This window comes from Pan paniscus, chromosome 3, assembly GCF_029289425.2.
Source record: "Pan paniscus chromosome 3, NHGRI_mPanPan1-v2.0_pri, whole genome shotgun sequence".
Classification (NCBI taxonomy): Eukaryota; Metazoa; Chordata; class Mammalia; order Primates; family Hominidae; genus Pan; species Pan paniscus.
In genome coordinates this window covers 124358461-124372758 of record NC_073252.2, presented here as the reverse complement: position 1 = coordinate 124372758, position 14298 = coordinate 124358461, and the positions used below count along the sequence as shown (strand labels likewise).

General features: G+C 35.1%; 1 long non-coding RNA gene across 2 annotated transcripts in view; it reads left to right on the top strand.

The window, feature by feature from the left end:
- LOC134730289 (uncharacterized) overlaps nt 1-14298 on the top strand; it is a 494516-nt gene that overhangs the window by 351883 nt on the left and 128335 nt on the right. The gene's annotated exons all lie outside the window — the stretch shown is intronic.

Sequence of the window (14298 nt, the reverse complement as noted above, 5' to 3'; positions counted from 1 at the left end):
AGTTATATTTACACTGTAGTTCTGTTTTTTTCTCCTTCTATTGGGTCTTATCACTTTGGATATCTGTTTCAGTTATAAGAAGGTTTTTTTTTTTTTTGCTCTTGACAGGAACTTCTGCTTTAGAATGTAAGTGCAACAGGAAAGACAAAGTTCTTGTAGTTCTTGGGTACATTACTAATTATCTAAGTAAATTTTAATGGGGAGAGGAAGAAGCCTAAGTGTTATATTGGAAACATATTTTCACTCATTTGTATTTATCATTCAAATGAACCCTAGAAAAATTTGCCACAAAAAAGATTCATTCATACTTAGCTTCTGTGCAAATTAGAACAGCTCCAATTCCCTAGCTCACCATCCATCTGTATCCATCAGTCCCCAGCTACTTCAGCCTCCAAGTGTGTCTGTTAAAAAAATCATTTAGCTCATTAATGGGAAAACTTAGGCATATCCCATCTTGAAAGCACTACTTTTGTGTTTGTTTTTCCACACGTATGAATTTTTTCTCCAGGGATAAAAAAATAAAAATATGATTCATAACTTATTACATTGAATTTATAGAAAAAATAACTGAAGAATCATTTGCCTTAAATTTAAGCAACTATGATATTTTAAGTGATAACCTCAATGGCAGTAATCTGATTTAGGGTATATTACAGTTTGCTACCTATGCTGATGCTACTCCCAGGAAAAGAAACATTTTGCTCACCACACTAAGGTAAGATTTAGTCATTGACTTGCTTTGCCCAGTAATGGTGATTAGAAGTGATACATGTCACTTCTGAGTGAAGCTTCAAGAGCCAGTATATGGCTCCTAAAGTATATTTTTATTTTTTATCCTTGGAAAGAATGCATATAAAATAAACTGCTATTTTCTTAAGTAGCTTTATTTCAGAATTTTTCCATTTTTCCATGATAAGTAAAAGAGATCAAAGATGTGTGTGTGTTATATATATACTTTACATATATATAATATATATGTATATATATATTTTATATATATATGTGTGTGTGTATATATATATAAAACCCACACACACACAGGCACCCCTTCACACACCCCTTATACACACATATATGTATGTAAGGTGTGTGTGTATATATGGAAAAGACATGCTGAATGTAAGGTTAACACTTATGCAGTGAATTCCTCTTCAAGATCACAGCCCTTTAAATCTTAACTGTCCTGGTGGATCTCCAACTTTAAACAGATAGATAGATGGATAAATAGATAATAAAACTTCAGATCATACATACAGAAATAATACACAAAATATGTCCAATCATGTCAAATGCAACTAAGTAATTTTATAATACTATACATTGATAGTCTAAAAGTTATAAAATTAGTTATGTAGATTAGAAAATAATACCAATGAGCCCAAGGTCATGAAAGGAAACTTTTACTGGATCAGTTGATTTTGCATATTGAATGACCAAATCTGCATAGAGACCACATACTTGACTTCTATGCCTAGGTACAGAGCAAATTCATGGTATTGTTTATAGGAAGACAATATGAGAATGTATATTTCTCTCTCTGAAAATTAGAAACATACTATAAAATAAGTGGAAACAAATACTTTGATGTTGGTGGTATATTTAAGAAAAAATTAAATATAAATTATCAAAGGAATCATACTATAGTTTTAAAAATAAGTAAAAACATAAGAGTAAATCCCATTTAAAAGTTAAAAATATTTACATTTCTAGTTTACAAAATGTTTATACACAAATATTAAATTAGCTAAGAAATTGCTGAATATCTAGGACTGCTTTCTCATCATGTTCTTTTAAAATTACATTAGTATGAGTATGACAAGGAGTATTACTATTAGTCTTAACCACATAAAATGGGAAACACCATCTCTCTTCTGTGTCTACAAACAGTAAAAGCTCTCTATTAATTGCTTCTCAGAATGGAGCCTGTTTCAAGTCTGCCTGGATTTGTACTCTGTGCAAGGAGAAACAGCCTTCTGTATATCAATTCAAAGGTTTCATTCATTTATTCATTCATTCATTTATTGAGACAGGGTCTTGCTCCATTAGCCAGGCTGGAGTGCAATCACGGCTCACTGCACCCTCTGCCTCCTGGGCTCAAGTGATTCTCCCACTTCAGCCTCCCTAGTAGCTAGGACTGCAGGCACATGTCACCATGTCTGGCTAATTATTGTACTTTTTTTTGTAGAGACAGAGTTTCATCGTATTGCCAGGCTGGTCTTTTACACCTGGGCTCAAGCAATCCACCTGTCTTAGCTTTCTAAAGTGTTGGGATTACAGGCGTGAGACACTGTGCCCGGCTGAAAGGTTTTATTTATGTATAAAAGGCAACTCAATATGTACAGGAAGGAAAAGTTTAGATCTTTCTCTGGCTCTGTGTGTGTTTGTGATCCACTCATATTAAGATTGCTTTTCTGTTTCTTTCCTGGAAAGGAACTATACCTGTATATCCTTCCAGAATTTATAGTGCATAATGGATGTGCAATATTTGTAAAGGCTACCTTTCAGGGTTTTGAACATTAGGATATTGTCTGGCATGCTTAAATCAACAAACACTGGAGAAACAAGCTAGATACCCTGCATCATATCACCAAACTCTCATTGGAATGATGTCCAGGTCTAGGAGTCAGTCCAAGATAAGCAAGTATGGTAGAAGGAATAAATTAATTCTCACAGGGAGGAAAAAAACTGTAGAGATGGACGTGTTAAACACACTAGAGCCCTTGAAGTAGTGGGATAAGTGGATATGAGCTAAAGCCAAAAATGCATGCTTGACTCAGAGTTTGGATGATACTTTACTTTTTGAGTCTATAATAATGCGACCCACAACATTTTCTAGCTGAATTTATCCAGGGACTATTGTCTATGAAGAAATGTTCTTAGATGTGCATTAAATAATCTGGAATTTTAACATAAAGTTAGATTTCTACAATTTTTGAAAGTCTATGAGAAATATTTCTAATTGATGGGTATATTTCTTTCAACATGCTAATCAAATGCACCTACACAAGGTGTGTTGTATTTATTGGATAAGAAGTCAACCTGGGGCTCGTTGTTTACATACCAAGAACTCAAATATTATGCAAGTGTGTAGAATCTGTGAGAGGGACGAAAAAATAAAACAGTTAATCAAATACACAAAAACCAACTTGTCAAAGGCAATTGTCAGGATAAGAAAAATAATAGTTGCTGTTGTGAGCATGTGCAGGATCCAGGGGATTCTGCCCAGGGTGCTTTCACTAATTGAAAGCAACGTTCTCTATGTTTATGCTTCCCATGGGGTGGAAACCAGGACGCCTAGGAAGTCGGCCACAGACTTCCCCTGTTCAACAGAGCCATAATAAGTAGGTACAGCACACTAAGGAAAGATAGATTACAGAAGAAGCCACAGGAGGGAGGAAAGTGTTCTCTACTGATTAGTATAATGTGGATTTTGAGAATGAGAAGCAGATAGAGTTTCAAGACCAATGAGCATTTGGGAACAATTCTATAGGGAACACTGTAAGCCAATGAAATAAGGGAACATATTAATAAATGCTTAATCAATGACATTTTATCTTGGTCTCCAGATTCATTAACATTTCTGGTTATATTAGTATATTAGAAAAATGAATAAAATCAAATACATGCTAAAGAATTGTATTAGTCAAAGTCTTGACAGAATACAGAAGGCACAGCTAGCCTTAATTAAAGAGGGGTAGGCATGGTTATAGGAACCAATATAGAATGTTGAGACACCAAGGAAATAACAATAGGAAAACATTATTACAACAAGGACTAAAGTGACAATACAAGGAAAGAGGGTTATAAAAGCCAATAAAAGCTCAAACTATTTAAGGAGACCCTCCTGACCTCTTACTACCTGTTCTCTTACGTGCTGCCAAAATCTTTATTGGCTGATGCCAACTGGAAGGCAGAGGTTAAGTGAAACTGGGGAGATACTGTCTAAATAAGTTAATATTTCTTGCCCCATCTCAAGTCACAGAGCAGGACAAACTCATGTAGGATGGAGAATGAAGCAGGGGAGAAACTGAAGAATAAATATTATAATAATAGAGAATAAAAGGGATTAAAATTGAGGAAGATATTTTGTTCCAAATTCTATGATCCTCAAGTGGACTAATTTTTTTTATGTGATTTTTTTTAATTGGCTTTATTTTTCTAGAGAAGTATTGGCTTCACAACAAAATTGAGTGGACGTTACAGAGATTTCCCATATACCCTCTGCCCTCACTCATCCAGAGCTTCCTCCATTATCAACATCTCTCAACAAAGTGGTACATTTGATACAACTGGTGACCTAACCTTGACACAGCATCACACAAAGTGCATAATTTACATTAAGGTTCACTCTTGGTATTGTATTATACATTTTATGGGTTTGGACAAATTTATAATGGCATATCTCAACCATTAAAGTATTATACAGATAGTTTAATTGTCCAAAAACTTACCTGTGCTCCTCTTGTTTATTCTTTCCTCTTCCTAACCACTGGAAAACACTAATTGTTTTTACTGTCTCCGTATCTTTATATTTTCCAGAATGTCATATAGTTGAAGTAATATAGTATGTAGCCATTTCAGATTGACTCCTTTCACACAGTAATATGCCTTTAAGTTTCCATGTGTATTTTCATGGCTTGATAGCATATTTCTTTTTAGCACTAAGTAATATTCCATTTTCTGGATATACCACCATTTATTTATCCACTCATCTACTAAAGGACATCTTGGTTACTTCTAGGTTTTGGCAATTATGAATAAAGCTGCTATAAACATCTGTGTGAAGTTTTAATGTGGACCTATGTTTTCTAGTCCTTCGAGTAAATGTCTGGGAGCATGATGACTGGATCATAATGTAAGAGTGTGTTTAGTTCTGGGAGAAACTGCCAAAATGTCTTCAAAAATGGTTGTACCATTTTGTATTTCAAATAAGAATGAGAGTTCCTGTTACTGAACATTCATTCCCACACTTGGCATTGTCAGGGTTCTGGATTTTGGCCATTTTAATGTGTGCATAGGGCTATTTCATTGCCGTTTGATTTACACTTCCCTGATGGATGTCATATGATGTGAGGCATATTTTTATGTGTCTTTTGCAAATATTTTCTCCCAATCTGTGGCTTTTTAAAAATTCTCTTGATACTGTCTTTCACAGAACAGTGGTTTGTAATTATGATGAAGTCAAGTTTATCACATATATTTCCTGGATTGTGCCTTTGGTATTGTATCTAAAATGTCACCACTATACCTAAGGACATTTATGTTTTCTTCCATGTTACCTTCTAAAAGTTTTATAATTTTCTGTTTTACATTTAGGTCTGTGATCCATTTTGAGTTAACTTTGATGAAGGATGTAAGGTCTATGTCTAGGTATAATTTTTTTCCATGTGCATGTCCAATTTTTGCAGCACCATTTGTTTAAAAGACAATTTTTTTCTCCATTGTATTGTTTTTACTTCTATGTCAAAAATCAGTTGACAGTGAATTCATGTGCCACATAATGATGTTCAGTCAATGACAGACCACATAAATACTGGTTCCTTAAGATTATAATGGAGGTTCCCTATATAGGCCTACAACCTGTAGTCCTGTAGTGGCTTCATCTATTTCTCCTTGCAGTTAGATCAGTTTTTACCTTACATAGTTTGACACTCTGTTGTTGGGCACGTACACATTAAAAACAGTTATGTGTTTTGGAAAACTGACGCAATTACCATTATGTAATGCCCTTCTTTATCCCGGATAACTTTTCTTGGTCTGAAGTCTGAGCTGTCTGAAATTTATACAGCTATGCCTGCTTGTTTTTGATTAGTGTTAGCATATTTCTTTCTCCATACCCTTACTTTTAATCTATATTTTTAAAAAACATTTAAAGTGGATTTCTTTAGGCAACATATAGTTGATTTTGTTTATTTTTTTAATCCACTCTGACCATCTCTGTTTTTTAATTGGTACATTTAGAGTGGTTTGTAGTTGAATATTTTCCTTCTTCCACATGGAAGACTAGAGGGGACTGAATTTGTGTATTTCCTTTCCTCCAGGTAGTTTAATTTCTGATAAAACTCCATTAAGTTATGCTCTCATTAAATAGTTTTTCCTGAGTGCAGATCTTGTTAAGAAGAAAAGCGTGCTCCGGTGTTATTTAAAAATGGTTCCTTTTCCCCTCCCTCTGCTGGAAGCATGAGGAATTTTTTCCCCCATATTTACTATAAGGATCTGGTTAAGCTGCTGGAGGTAAAACTCATAAAAGTGTGGGGGCACTGATAACTAGGTCTCCCTGGAGATTTTATGTCAGACTTGTTTATGCTGAGTCTCTAGCAATTCATCAATTACAGTTCAGATTTTCCTAACCCAGCACTGGTTCTCCTGGAAGTTTCTGCTTTGGCAAGCTGAGAGTCTCTGTATTCACCTTTGCATTTGGGGCAATAATTTGCCCTGTTGAATTCACCTCTCTGATGGATCTAAGAAGAGTTGTTGATTTTTTCAGTTTGTTCAGCTTCTTATGAGTTAGGACAGAGTGGCTCCTTCTAGCTTCTCATGTACTGAAGTGGAAACTGAGAGTTTTCCTGGCTTAATAACCCTTAATGTTAAAAGTCACATTAGAAACTGTGGAGGGACTATTACCAGATAAACCTAAGTAGAAAATAGTCTTTTGACCTCTAGATTTGACCTGTTAGAGAGAAAGAATGCCTCAGTGCATTATTGGATTTCCATATTTTTCTAGTGACTAATAAAGTGCTTAGGAAATCTGATATATCTGGAAATCTTGGCATATTTAGAAAATATTCTAGAGCACTTCAGAAAAACATTAAAATGTCTTGTGAAAAAAATTTTAAAAAGAGATAACTTGTTGTCTTTGGTAGAAAGATGTTCTTTTGCATTGCTGTTATATTTACGTAGAATAGATTATTTTCCAACAACTGGTAGACTCTATTTAGAAATCTTTCCCATCACTCTCCCTAGCCTGCCAACTGCAGACAACTGAACACCTTTTTAGGATTCAATATGTATTACAGAATGTCCCATAGATCAAACCTCTCACAGTCTAGTTTCTGAGATGTCACTAGAATCTCAGTCTGGCTTTCTCAGGACCACTAGGATTGTTGAGGTTGGAGCTAAGAATGAAGTGGACTTCAAAGAATTATCAAGACATCCAGGAAGCAAATTTCCAAAATATTCTATATTATGATCTGACTTTTGCTTCAAGGTATATATAAGTTCTGATGCAATAAGAAAGAAATATTTGGTCTATTTCACCTGTTTCTGACACAAATCTAAAACTCTTGAGATGTCCTGATTGATAAGAATGTCTTTTATCCTGATTGATTAGATGACAGATGGCTGGGGCCCATGATAGCTTCAGGATATGGGCTGGTCATCAAAAAGACCAATACATGTTTAGAGAATTGGAATTTTTAGGGCTATCTCCCAACCTCCAGAGAGGGGAAAAGGACCAAAAATTGAGTTTAATCACCAATGGGTGATGACTTAATCAATCATACCTACATAATGAGACTTCCATAAAAACCATAAATAGGATTCAGGGAGTTTTCACATCAGTGAACAAACACATCAAGGGTGCCTGCCTCAACGTTGCACGCGTGGTCTACAGTCTCATTCCCCCATACCTTGCCCTATGCGTATTTTCCATATGCCTATTCCTAAGCTGTATCCTTTATAATAAACAAGTAAATGCAGGTAAAGTGTTTTCCAGAGTTCTGTGAGTACTTCTAGTGAATTGTCAAGCCTGAGGAAAGGGTTGTGGAACTCCTAATTAGCAGCCAGTTGTTCAGAAATATAGGTACCGTATTTCTGAAATTCAGGCCGTAACCACTGACCTGTCCTGCCCTGGAATTTGGACAGATGACTGAAGTAGGGGGAGTTTTGCAGAACTAAATCATTAATCTGTGCAGTCTATGAAAACTCTTGGAATTGGTTTCAGAATTGAATTGAACTGTTGGACATGCAGTTGGAGTCAGAAAATCACACAATTTCGTGTAAGAGTTGGTGTCACTTGACATGTAGATATGTCACTTCCATATCTACAAACAAATATTGAGATATACACTTAAGATTAGTATACTTGACCGGGCGTGGTGGCTCACGCCTGTAATCTCAGCACTTTGGGAGGCCGAGGCAGGGGGATCACCTGAGGTGATTGAGAGTTTGAGACCAGCCCGGCCAGCATGGGGAAATCCCATCTCTACTGAAAACACAAAACATTAACCAGGCGTGGTGGCAGGTGCCTGTAATCCCAGCTACTCTGGAGGCTGAGGCAGGAGAATCACTTGAACCCGGGAGGTGGAGGTTGCAGTGAGCCAATATCGCGCCATTGCACTCCAGCCTGGGCAACAAGAGCAAAACTCCATCTCAAAAAAAAAAAAAAAATTAGTATACTTTTGCTTATTTTATGTATGTGTGTTGTACTTGAATAAATCTTTTTTTTAAAAAAAGCTTGACACCCAGCTGGTGATTACACCTGTGATGATTTTTGCAAATTCTTACAAATCTTTGTATTATTCATTGATATCAATAGGGAAGTCTTAACAGACATGTAATTATACTCGATTTGTGGGAAATAGAGATCCATGACCTGTATCATCAGAGTTTATTTGATAAATAAAATATAGACAATTTTTAAGATACTGAGTTGTCTTGAAAGTAAGCTTTAGTAAATAAGTTTCTCGGTTACACCTTTTTGATGTTTGCTGGTACTTTCTCTTTTTCATTTCTGAATGTTAGAATGCTTCAAGCTTTTGAGCTGGCCTTATTTTTTATTTTTTCATTTTATTGCACTTCTCGTTATTGGCCTTTGTAGATATTGTGAGGTTTAAAAAATGAATTTAGGGAGTACAAGTGCAGTTTTGTTATATGAATATCAGCTGAGTAATGTACATTGTACCCAATGGGTAATTTTTCATCCCTTGCCCCACTTTCAACTTCCCACCTTTTGGAGTCTTCAACGTCTGTTATTCCACTCTGTATGTCCATGTGTACACATTTTTTAGCTACCATTTATAAGCGAGAATATGCGGTATTTGACATTTGTTTCTAAGTTATTTCTCTTAATAGACTCCAATTTCATCCATGTTACTGCAAAAAAAAGCCCACATGATTTTATTCTTTTGTATAGTTGAGTAATAGTCAATGGTGTGTGTGTGCATGTACGTGTGATTTTTATCTTAGTTAATTTTTATATATGGTGAGAGATATGGGTCCAGTTTCATTCTTCTATATATGGCTATCCAACTTTCCCAGCACTATTTATTGAATAGAATGTCCTTGCCCCAGTGTATATTTGTGTCTACTTTGTGAAAGATCAGTTGACTGTAGGTATGCAGCTTTATTTCTGGGTTCTCTATTATGTTCCATTGATTTTTGTGTCTATTTTTATACCAGTACCATGCTGTTTTGGTTACTATAGGCTTGTAGTATAATTTGCAGTCAGAGAATGTGATACCTCCAGCTTTGTTCTTTTTGCTTAGGATTGCTTTGGCTATTCAGTACTATTTTTTGATTCTATAGGAATCTGAGGATTGTTTATTCCAATTCTGTGAAAAATGACATTGGTAATTTGACAAAAAATTGCACTGAATCTGTAGAGGGCTTTGGACAATAAGATCATTTTATCAATATTGATTCATCCAACCCATAAATATGAAATGTTTTTCCATTTGTTTGTGTGTTTTATGATTTATTTCATTAGTGATTTTTAGTTCATCTTGCAGAGATCTTTCACCTCCTTGGCTAGGTTAAATGTATTCCTAGGTATTTTACTTTTTTGTAGAAATTGTAAATAGTATTGAGCTCTAGACTTGGTTCTCAGCTTGATAATTATTGGTGTATAGAAATGCAACTGATTTTTGTATGTTAATTTTGTATCCTGAAACTTTACTGAAGTCATTTGTCAAATCTAGAATTCTTTTGGAGGAGTCTTTAGAGTTTTCTAGGTATAACATTATGTCATTAGCAAGCAGCGATAACTTGACTTTCTCTTTTTCTTTGTATTTATTTATTTATTTATTTTTATTATTAGATTTTAAGTTCTGGAGTACATGTGCAGAACATACAGGTTTGTTACATAGGTGTACACGTGCCATGGTGATTTGCTGCACCCATCAACCCGTCATCTACATTAGGTATTTTTCCTAATGCTATCCCTCCCCTAGCCTCCCAACCCCCGACAGGCTCCGGTGTGTGATGTTCCCCCCTCCCTGTCCATATGTTCTCATTATTCAACTCACACTTATAAGTGAGAACATGTGGTGTTTGGTTTTCTGCCCTTGTGTTAGTTTTCTGAGAATGATGGTTTCCAGCTTCATCCATGTCCCTTCAAAGGGCATGAACTCATCCTTTTTATGGCTTCACAGTATTCCATGGTGTTTATGTGCCACATTTTCTTTATCCAGTCTATCATTGATGGGCATTTTGGTTGGTTCCAACTCTTTGCTATTGTGAACAGTGCTGCAATAAACATATGTGTGCATGTGTCTTTATAGTAGAATGATTTCATTTGACCCAGCAATCTTATTACTGGGTATATACCCAAAGGATTATAAATCATTCAACTTTCTCTTTTTCAATTTGGATGTCTTTTATTTCTTTATCTTGCCTGATTGCTCTAGCTATGACTTCTGTTGAATAGGAATTGTGAAAGTGGGAAGCCTCATCTTGTTTCAATTTTTAGGGAGAATGCTTTCAACTTTCTCACATTCAGTATGATGTTGGCTGTGGGTTTGTCATATATGGCTTTTATTATTTTGAGGTATGTCCTGCTATGCCTAATTTGTTGAGGGTTTTTGTCATGAAGTTATGCTGAATATTTTCAGATGCTTTCCTGCATTTATTGAGACGATCATATGATTTTGCTTTTAGTTATGTTTATGTGTTGAATCACATTTATTAATTTCCACATGTTGAACCATCCCTTCATCCCTGGAATGAAACCCACTTGATTGCGGTGTATTATATTTTTGAGGTACTGTTGGATTTGGTTTTCTAGTATTTTCTGTACCTACGTTCATTAGGGATATGTTTTTTTCTCCTGTGTCCTTACTTGGCTTTGGTATTATGGTGATACTGGCTTTATAGAATGAGTTAGGTAGGATTTCTTTCTTCCCAACTTTATTTATTTATTTAATTTTTTGAGACAGTGTCTTGCTCTGTTGCCTAGGCTGGAGTGCAGTGCCATGATCACAGCTCACTGCAGCCTTAACCTCACTGCCTCACCTGATCCTCCCACCTCAGCCTCCTGAGTAATTTGGACTGTAGGCACAGGCCACCATGCCTGGATAATTTTTGAAAACAATTTTTGTAGAAACAGGGTCTCCCTATGTTGCCTGGGCTTGTCTCAAACTCTTGGCTCAAGTGATCCTCCTACCTCGGCCTCCCAAAGTGCTGGGATTACAGATGTGAGCCACTGTGTCCAGCCTTCTTGACTTCTTGAAAATTTCAGTAGGATTGGTACCAGTTCTTTTTTGTATGACTGGTAGAATTCAACCATGAATCCATTTGGTCCAGCGTTTTTTGTTGTCATTGTTGTTTTAAGATGTTTTATTACTGATTCAATCTCATTACTCAGTATTGGTTTGTTCAGGATTTCTATGTATTCCTGATTAAATCTTTGGAGGTTGTATGTTTCCAGGGATATGTCCATTTACTCTAGGTTTTCTGATTTGTGCATATAGAGCTGCTCATAATAGTCTCATATGATCTATTGTATTTGTGTGGTATCAGTTGCTTTGTTACCTTTATTATTTCTGATTGTGTTTGACTCCTCTCTCTTTTCTTCTTGGTTAGTTTAGCTGGTGATCTATCATTTTTTAAATCTTTCCATAGAACGAGCTTTTTGTTTTGTTGATAATTTGTTCCATTTTAAAATTATCAATCTCATTTAGTTCTGCTCTGATCTTTTTAATTTCTTTTCTTCTCCTAGTCTCGGGTTTGGTTTGTTCTTACTTTTCTAGTTCCTTGAGGTGAGATGTTAGATTTTTAATTGGAGATTTCTCTATGGTTTTGATTTAAGCATTTAATGCTATAAACTTTCCTCTTAGCACTACTTTTTCTGTGTCCCAGAGGTTTGACTATGTTTTCTCTCTATTGTCATTCATTTCTATTTTTTTTTAATTTCTGCCTTAATTTTGTCACTTATGCAACGATCATTCAGCAGCAAGTTGTTTAATTTCCATGTATTTGCATATTATTGAGGGTTCCTTTTGGTATTGATTTCTAATTTTATTCCACTGTGGTCTAAGAAGATATTTTATATATATATATATATATATATAATATAAATATTTTAATTTGTTGAGACTTGCTTTGTGGCCACGCATATGGTCAATTTTGGAGAATGTTCCAAGTGCAGATGAGAAAAATGTATATTCTGTGTATATTCTGTAAATGTCTATTAGGTCTGTTTGGTCTAGAGCCCAGTTTAAGTTCAAAGTTTCTTTATTGATTTTCTGCCTTGATTATTGGCCTAGTGCTGTCAGTGGGTTGTTGAAGTCCTTCGCTATTGTTGTATTTTTCTTTTCTTAGGTCTAGTAGTATAGTATTTGTTTTATAAATCTGTATGCCTAGTGTTGGTTGCATATGTAGACTTAGGATAATTAAATCTTCATGTTGAATTGAATCCTTTATCATTATATAATTACCTTCTTTGTCTTTCTTTTTACTACTGTTGTTTTAAAATCTGTTTTATCTGATATATATATATATATATATATATATATATATATATATATGGCTACTCCTGCTTTATTTTGGTTTCCATTTGTGCGAAATGTCTTTCTCCATCCTTTTATCTTGAGTCTGTAAGAGTTTTTATCACTTAGGTGCATTTCTTGTAAGCATCATATGAAAGAATTCTGTTTTTTAAATCCATTCCACTAATCTATATCTTTTCAGTAGAGCATTCAGTTCATTTACCATCAAGGTTACTATAAATTTGTGAGGTTGTGTTCCTGTCATAATGTTAATTGTTATCTACTTGCTTCTGAGTCTCAATTGTGTCATTGTTTTACATGACATGTGAGTTACATACTTCTGTATGTGTTTATGAGGGTGAATATTGATCATTCAACTCTATGTTTAGAAGTCCTTTGAATATTTCTTGTAGGTGTGGTCTAGTGATGAATTCATGAATTCCCTTAGCATTTGCTTGTCTGGTAAAGACTTTATTTCTCTTTTATTTATGAAATTTAGTTTGGCAAGATACAAAAATCTTTGGCTGATAGTTATTTATTTATTTATTTATTTGCTTTAAGAATACTGAAAAATAGGAGCCTCATCTAGCTTGGGGGTTTCTGCTGATAATTCTGCTTTTAGTCGAATTGGATTTTATATAAGTGATTAAGTGATTTTCTCTTGCTCCTTTTAGGATTTTTTTTCTTCACCTTGACTTTAGATAGTCTAATGACTGTATTACCTTGCCGAAGTCCATCTAGCAATGTATCTTCTTGGATTTCTCTATGCTTGTTGTACTTGTATATCTGAATTTCTAGCAAAATCAGAGAACTTTTCCTTAATTATTCCCTCAAAGAGATTTTGCAAACATTTTACTTTCTATCTTCTCTCTCAGGAATACCTATAACTCATAGGTTTGGACATTTTACATAATCCCATATTTCTGGAAGATTTTGTTCATTTTTAAAAATTCCTTTTTCTTTACTTTTGTCTGACTGGGTTAATTCAAAAGACCTGTCTCCAAGCTCTGGAATTCTTTCTTCTACTTGGCTTAGTGTTTGTTAAAGCTTTTAGCTATATTTTGTAATTTCTTCAACATATTTTTCATTTCCAGAAATTTTCCCTTTAAATATGTATCCATTTAGGCCGGGAGCAGTAGCTCATGCCTGTAATCCCAGCACTTTGGGAGGCTGAGGCAGGCGGATCACCTGATGTCAGGAGTTCAAGACCAGCCTGGCTAACATGGTGAAACCCCGTCTCTACTAAAACAAAACAAAACAAAACAAAACAAAAATTAGCCAGGCGTGATGGCAGGCACCTGTAATCCCAGCTATTCGGGAGGCTGAGGCAGGAGAATCGCCTGAACCTAGGAGGCGGAGGTTCCAGTGAGCTGCGATAGCACCAGTGCACTCCAGCTGGGCGACAAGAGCGAGACTTCGTCTCAAATATATATATATATATATATATATATATATATATATATATGTGTCTGTTTAGTGAATTTTTTATTCATAATCTGAATTTTTTCTGATTTCTTTTTGTTGGTTTTCAACTTTCTCTTGGGTCTCACTGAGCTGCTTTAAAATCAGTCTTTTGAATCAGTTCAATATTTTG